Genomic DNA, 7,471 nt, shown 5'->3' with positions numbered 1-7,471 from the left:
AGATATTTTGATGTATTGGAGTTTTTGTTTATAAGTATGATTGATCGAATTACGCTGGGTGAACAGCTTGGCTAAGCCAAGGGGATTCGCCAAGACCACCAAACTCTGATTAGAAATTTCTTTTTCATTTCAATTGATATGTGATTTTTAAAGTGTATAGATGAATACTGGAATGCAATTTAATGATACGATAAATCAAGAATATGTTATAAAATCTTAAGTAAATTGACCTAGGATTCATTTGTTGTCTTCCCCAACTAATTATGTGTAATTTATGTTGAGTTTTTATTTAGTAATTAGGCATGCATACGTTTATCCCTAATATGTCCACACTTTTGCACACACAAGGCAGACAAAAGGAATAAGCTGGAACATCATATTTAGCAAGCAGGCAAATTCGAAAGTGACTCTTCAGGTGCCATACACAAACATAAATAATAGTCAAAATATTATGAATAAACACGTACCAATCCTCCAACCTTTACTCAATATAATCTACCGTATTTAAGACCCAATCCCCACCATCTAAGTTTTTCCCCTGCCAACTGTGTGGATATAATCGACAAATTTAGTTTCCTAACAAATTTTCCAATGTACCGTCAAAGCATTTATAACTGTTATTGATATTTAGAATATATTTCCTAAAAAGTATACATATTTTGTGTAAAAGTATACATATTTATGTAAAAGTATACATATTTTATGTATATATTCAGTTAGTCGTTTCACCTTATCAAGTATCTACTCATAATTTTATAAATTTAATAATTAGTCAATTAAGTTTCTATTGCAATCAAAGCAAGTACTCCGAATACGATTTGTTTTCACTGTTTTAAATTTAAAGTTTTTCAATTATGTTTGGATATTTTATTTAATTATTTTAATAAAACATCTATATGATTTATCAAATTTTATTTTGAAATTTTTTTTATTTTCCGTTATTCTTACCGAAGTCTGTTTCTTATGATTTTCTTTCTAAACGGGGCAACTCAGATAATTCTGGCATTATACAAATCTACGACTTTTCGGCTTGGGCAATCGTCTGGTTTTTGTGATACGAGTGTCGCTGCAAAAGTTTCGGCAACAATGGTTTATTCAAAATTGTACATAGAATGTTTTGGCAAATATTAAATGTAAATCTACCAGCAAAAGTTTTATTAAAAGTTTGAAGAAATTGTTTGACATTGTAAAATATAAAATAACGCCTACAATTACGGTAAATTTAGTCAAAATTTTAAAATCACTTTTTAGGCCTATTAAAATTGCACATCTAATTCAAAATTGAGAGCGGATCAATACGAATATACAAAAATATTGCATGCTCCGGCACAGGCAACTAACATCCAAAACTTGATATGGTACCCAATATGTTGGCTTTTATTGGAATTAGACAAAACGGACTTGATCAGAATTATCAGCTTGATTTGCAATAAAAACACAATGTTTAACTCTAAGCTGTAGCAAACCTTTAGGCCTTTTAGACAAAATTTTATTAACCCTTTCGGCTTTAAAAAAATCGAAAATGAAAATCGATAATAAAATACGACGAAAACACACAAGAACCTTTTGGCTTTAAATCAAAATTATGTTTAGTTTTAGTTTAAAAAAATTAAAATGTTTATGAGAACGTTTATATCAAAGAAAATTATGGCAAATTATGCTATAATTCCAATAAAAGCAAAATTTAGACTGAATGTCGCTGTGATAAATGCAAATTAAAAACAAACCTACACGTAAAACTTTTGTACATTTTAGGCACTAACGCAAAATTTAAAGAATACTCTTAATCAAAAATAAAATCATAAATTTAGGCGCAACAAAATCTAGCATAAAGACAGGGACTAAGAACAAAATTTTAAATGCTCCAAAATCATTTTGCAGAACATCTCGGGACTACAAATTGTTCTACCATGTTCTGTAAATTGCGATTTTTTTCCAATTTCTTATTTTTAAATATAATTTGGATTTTGTTTACATCATTGGTTGGTTTTTGTATTGTTTATTTAATTTAATAGTTGCTAACCAAACTGAATAGAAAACATGAGTTGTAAGAAAGCTGCACAATGGAGTACACCAGCTGCTTCAGTGGATCATGCTCTTAAAATACTTCTAAGCAGCATCAGTCAGTAGAGACCGAAGATCACACCGGCCGTGACAAACATAGAAACTGCATTCTAAGCTATATGAGAATGTGAAAGATGGGGAAATATTTGAGATGACTCAAGCCTAGAATGACAAAGGGGCTAAAACTTGACAACCCGAATAGACCAGACCGAAACAGAACCACATTAATGTAAATCCCGGATTAACCGTCGAAGGAGATAAATGCTACAGATAATAACTGAGAAAGAGATAGGAAAACCAATCATTGTTACAAGCATACCTAACAAAAAACAATAGCCCAATTTAAATAACCAAGAGTACAAATACAAGTAATTTTTATAGCAGAAATTTTAAGTGCAGTGTCAAAGAGCCATAATAAGTAAACCTAAGTAACATATAACCATATTGCAAACCCAAGAAACACAAACACTCAAGATAACAGAGGCAAGAAAAAATATTAAACTTGGCACATCAAAATCGACAAAGAAAAATCAGACATGACAAAAGTAAAATTATCTAGAATCTGTGTTTCGATACGAAATCAAGACACCCTGAAAATCCAAAACGAACAACTAAAGTGAAGAACACAAGAACAATCCTTTCTTCTTCAAAAATTAAACAAATTATAATACGAATAAGTAATGAATATAAACGTCAGGATAATATTTGAGAATAATTCAAAAGTGATTACTTTTCCGGCTTACATTGCCAGCTTACATTTCCGACTCAGAATATACATACAAAGCTTAATACCAGAGACAAACAATATTAATAAAAAATATTCCCACAACCAACATGCAAACATCAATGAAGCGAACTCAACTCAAAAAATGTTAGGGATAGTTAGGGCAGTGTAATTTAAGGAAAACACAGCCCTTCATCCCAAAATTTCCAGAAGCGAATGCATTATAATTGAGTACAGCCGCATTTTGCAATAGTGATAATAGTTTTTAAGTCAACCACCAAGCATAAAAGCAACCAACAAACAAAATATAATTCAAGAGAATCAGCTAACAAACGAGATTATACAAAAATAGACAAATACACATTGAAATAGCAACAGTAGGAATTAAAATAAAATTGATTCTGATTGAAAACTTGATGAGAATTTAAAATTATAATATTTAAAAACATACAAAAACCCATTCAACATCTTTTTGATTTGATTTGAGATTGTAAAGATTGTAACCACAAAGCTTACGGATTCATTTCGAGTTACAAAAATATTTTTAGTTCAATTACCAAATATCCAAAGGAAAGCGATTACCTAGGCATGAAATAGGTTGATGTCACTAAAAATAATAAATAATATAAATCAAATTCAAAAGGAAAAAGAAAAGGAAAAGCAAAAATAAAACAATTACAAAAAACAAAGAAAATAGCATATAGCTTATGGAAAACCTTAAACTCTTAAATTATATGTATGGTGTATTATATTTTTAAACCTATTTAAGGCATACTCTCTCTATATATACGATATATCTACTTATATTTAAAGTAACCCTTAAAAGTTTGAGACAGCAGCAAGCTGCGTAAATAGAAGGAATTACACACTTTTATTGTATTGAACGCCAGTTAAAAAACTAATAAGAGATCACAGAAATTCAACCACACCTTGTTTTTGGCTTAAAAGTGAATTGAAATGACGAAATGAAATTCAAAACAAAACAACAATAGCCTCGTTAGTTGTTAACTACGCCTATGGCGATATTGATGAAAACTCTATATTGAAATTATTGCAAAAAATCTGAACGAGCAAGGCATAGAAAGTAGTGTATTCAGTGTCCTAAAGGTGGTGACAAAATTACTCTTTTTTTGAGAAAGCTGTAAAGATCGAGAAAAGATACGCAACCTAATCATATAACTAAAGTGAAGTTTTTTTGGAATCTCTGCGAAAAGCAAAACCACTTGTAAAGTCATCGTTTTAAATTTGTAATGCAATGGCCCCAAACTCATTCTATGCCTATGAGAAAGTTCACTTTTTGCAATATACACCATGTGCCCATAGAACAAGTAATTTATTGCAAACAGAAATCAAATAATTTATTTATATTATATACGAAGTTGTTTTTGCAACAGGAACAAACCACAAACCGAAAGAAATAGTACCGAAAATATTTTACAGAAATTTTACAAGCAAACGAAACAAGTAAATACAGCTCTTAAATAAATAGGAAACAGAATGTCAGCAAACACAAGCAGTGGTACTAAAATCAACCAATCAGACAACATACAACTGAGAAAAACAGCAAAAAAATAGTAAAAGTCGACGAAAACGCCGAAAAAACAAACTAAAATGAGAATATATAGTAACATTTACTTACAGACATTAAAGTGTATTCCATTAAGTGTTAAGTAAAGTATGCAACTGAAAAACTTATTTTAAAACGTGCGCTTGCCTGCAAGCGAAGCAGAGATACCCAATCATCACAAGCGATGATTTACGATAAGTTCAATATCCCCATGGATGGATCAGATAAGATCAGATTGAAGAAAGAACCGAACACAATTTGTTATGTTGGAATTACTTTTATATATACGTTTGTAATTATTATGAACGATTGACAGGGACTACAATTTAATAACTACCATAGAAATACTAACTGAGCAGTGTCAATAGAAACAAATTTTATTTATGCAAATATCAGCGTCCGCCCCGAAAGCGAGCAGGGATGCACTTATTGTTAATTGTAACTCAACTGAAACTGTACATAAGCAATCACAAACTGCAACTGCAAATGCAATAGTACCAACGTAAGTAAATCAATTATTTCACTAATTTTGCTAACAAATAGCTAATGCAACAGGAAAACGAAGAGCAGAGATCCCCGATCACCACAAGAACGACAGTCGTTCAGCTGAATGAAAAAGGTACGATCGCGTTTCAAAAATGTTCGCTATGAGTTAATCAGCTGAAAACGACATATCCATTCACAAAATACTGACCACTGCTACCATAGCCGATTACGTTTTTGTGAAACACCCAGAACAAACTTTAATTTATTTTTATCAGAAAGTGAGAATTTCAGTGAGGACTAACAGCAAACTTTTTAATCAAAACTTAAAGCCGAATCAAAACCAAAATAGAATCAAACGAAGCAATAGTGATACTATACTACCAGGATCAGGACGAGTACCTGCCCTGGGCCAGCCAATAGCCAATAGCCTGATACAAGTAAATAACAATAAACCGAACAAATCTTTTAATTTACAAGATATACAACAAATGCCACGGATACCGCAGCAGCAACCATAGTACAATAATAACACACTTTTCTTATCGACCGACTTTTATACAACAGACAGGAACAACAAAACCCAATTGAAAAATAATAGAAAAGCAGCAGCAGATGAGAATAGAAGTGATGATGATAGCAAGATACAAAGCAGATTGAACCGAATCAAAAATGAATACCGAAATAGCGACGGAGGAAATTTTAAGTATACAACAAACGTAAAGCAAAACAAGGTAAATATCTATATACATATATTTTTTAAAAAGGCAAATGCAAAACCGAGAGCAGAAGTAACAATAGCTAAAAGTTGTTAAGCATTTTAATATTTGAGTTTGTATCATTTTGAATCGATAAAATGTATAAACCAAGTTATACATATAAATAAAAAACCTATGCAGTGAAAATCAAAACAAACGAATATAAATCTTTTTTATATTACAAGAAACAAACTAGAACAAAAATCTCACTTTCCTGGTAAAAATTGAATTAATTGGTACAAAATAATAAAAACTGATTGCACCTAAACAATAAAACTGGCTTACCGACATCAATAAGAACACATTATGTATAAATTTTGTTCGCATTTTGTACAATCTTCAGTATTAATTTTTTAATCTAAACCAATCATATTTTGATAGTTAAATTGTTGATTTAGTTTTACACTTACAACTACAACAACCGGAACAATCGAATAGGATTTTCATAATATATAACACCCCTGGCAACTATTTCGAATGCTAAGATCATATTTATTTCGGCTGAATCAAAAATGAAGTTTATGAGGTTCATGACACATACAAATTTGCATAAAAATATATGTTTCTCTAAACTATTCAGAAAACATATTCTACATTACAATCTAGAGAGAATCTTAAAAAGAAAACATTGCGAACCTTACGAATAAAAGTTTGGCAACAAAAACTTGTTTTCAAGCGAAAACCGAAGTCTTTAGATATCAAAATCTGAAAAAGAAATGGTGACTTAACTACTGGCATTGATACAAGTAACACATCGAAATTATAAATATATTGATGTATACCTTCTCGGCGAAATTTCAAACAAAATTCTCGGAAAAACACTAATCTCGGTCATTGCAAAATTGATTGCAAAAAACAATGTATACTCAAGTCTGGGCAACTATTTAAAGACAATTCACGTTTAATTCCATTTTTCGGAGCAACCAAAACCAAAAATTAAATTTAAGCCAAATGTATAAGCATCATTTTTTACATACAAATTAAGTCATAATACAAGTAAATACTCTAGATCTTTAAAATAAGCAAAAATTAAATGAATGGAAAGAGGACATCCAAAAAGCGATAACCAACTTTGAGCCTGAACGAAAAGTAAAATTTTAAAGGGAAAACGAAAAGTGAATAAGGAAAATTCACCGTCATGAAAATAAAAACTACTAACTCCAAAAAAACATAAAATTCAAAATTATAATTGTTATAAGCAAATAAAAGCACAATATATGCAAACATATATCCAGACAATTCATTACACCAGCCAAACTATAAGTAATCCCTAAGATTACACATACAAAAAGGAAACACCATGGGACACGCAACTACCACCAAATTACACACCAACATTATCCACCACACACTCAAACCCACACAACTTCCATTGGTTTAGATTTTAAGCATCATTTTAAACTTAATCGTCAGCCAAAAAAAAAAGAAAAAAGCAAAAAGAATCCTATCATGGCAGTCCAAAATTAATCGAACTCACAAAAAATAAATAAGATTTTAAGGCAAGCAAATATTACCGCGTCAAAAATTAAATATTTAAGCAAGTAAACTTATGCAAAATCTTGCGTCGTCTAGTTTAATGTCGTACATTTTACTTTTTGTAATAATTAATTAACATTTAAATATATATTCTGTAACAAGCAAAAGAAAATGGTAAACGCAAAAGTATTGTAAACATCTATTAACTTACTAATTTCGAAAAGAAAGAAGAAACCCATTTATAATAGCTCACCAAATATGAAAATGGAAAAAATCAATGCTACGACCTGTGCAACAAAAAAAATCAAAGAATTTCTGGCATCCAAAATATAGAACTACTAAAATACGAACCCATATTATTATACAAGAAAATTATTTGAAATAAATTGAATCTTGTAA

The sequence above is a fragment of the Drosophila teissieri genome, chromosome 3L (genome assembly GCF_016746235.2).
Source record: "Drosophila teissieri strain GT53w chromosome 3L, Prin_Dtei_1.1, whole genome shotgun sequence".
NCBI lineage: Eukaryota > Metazoa > Arthropoda > Insecta > Diptera > Drosophilidae > Drosophila > Drosophila teissieri.
Note: the sequence above shows the minus strand (reverse complement) of the source record.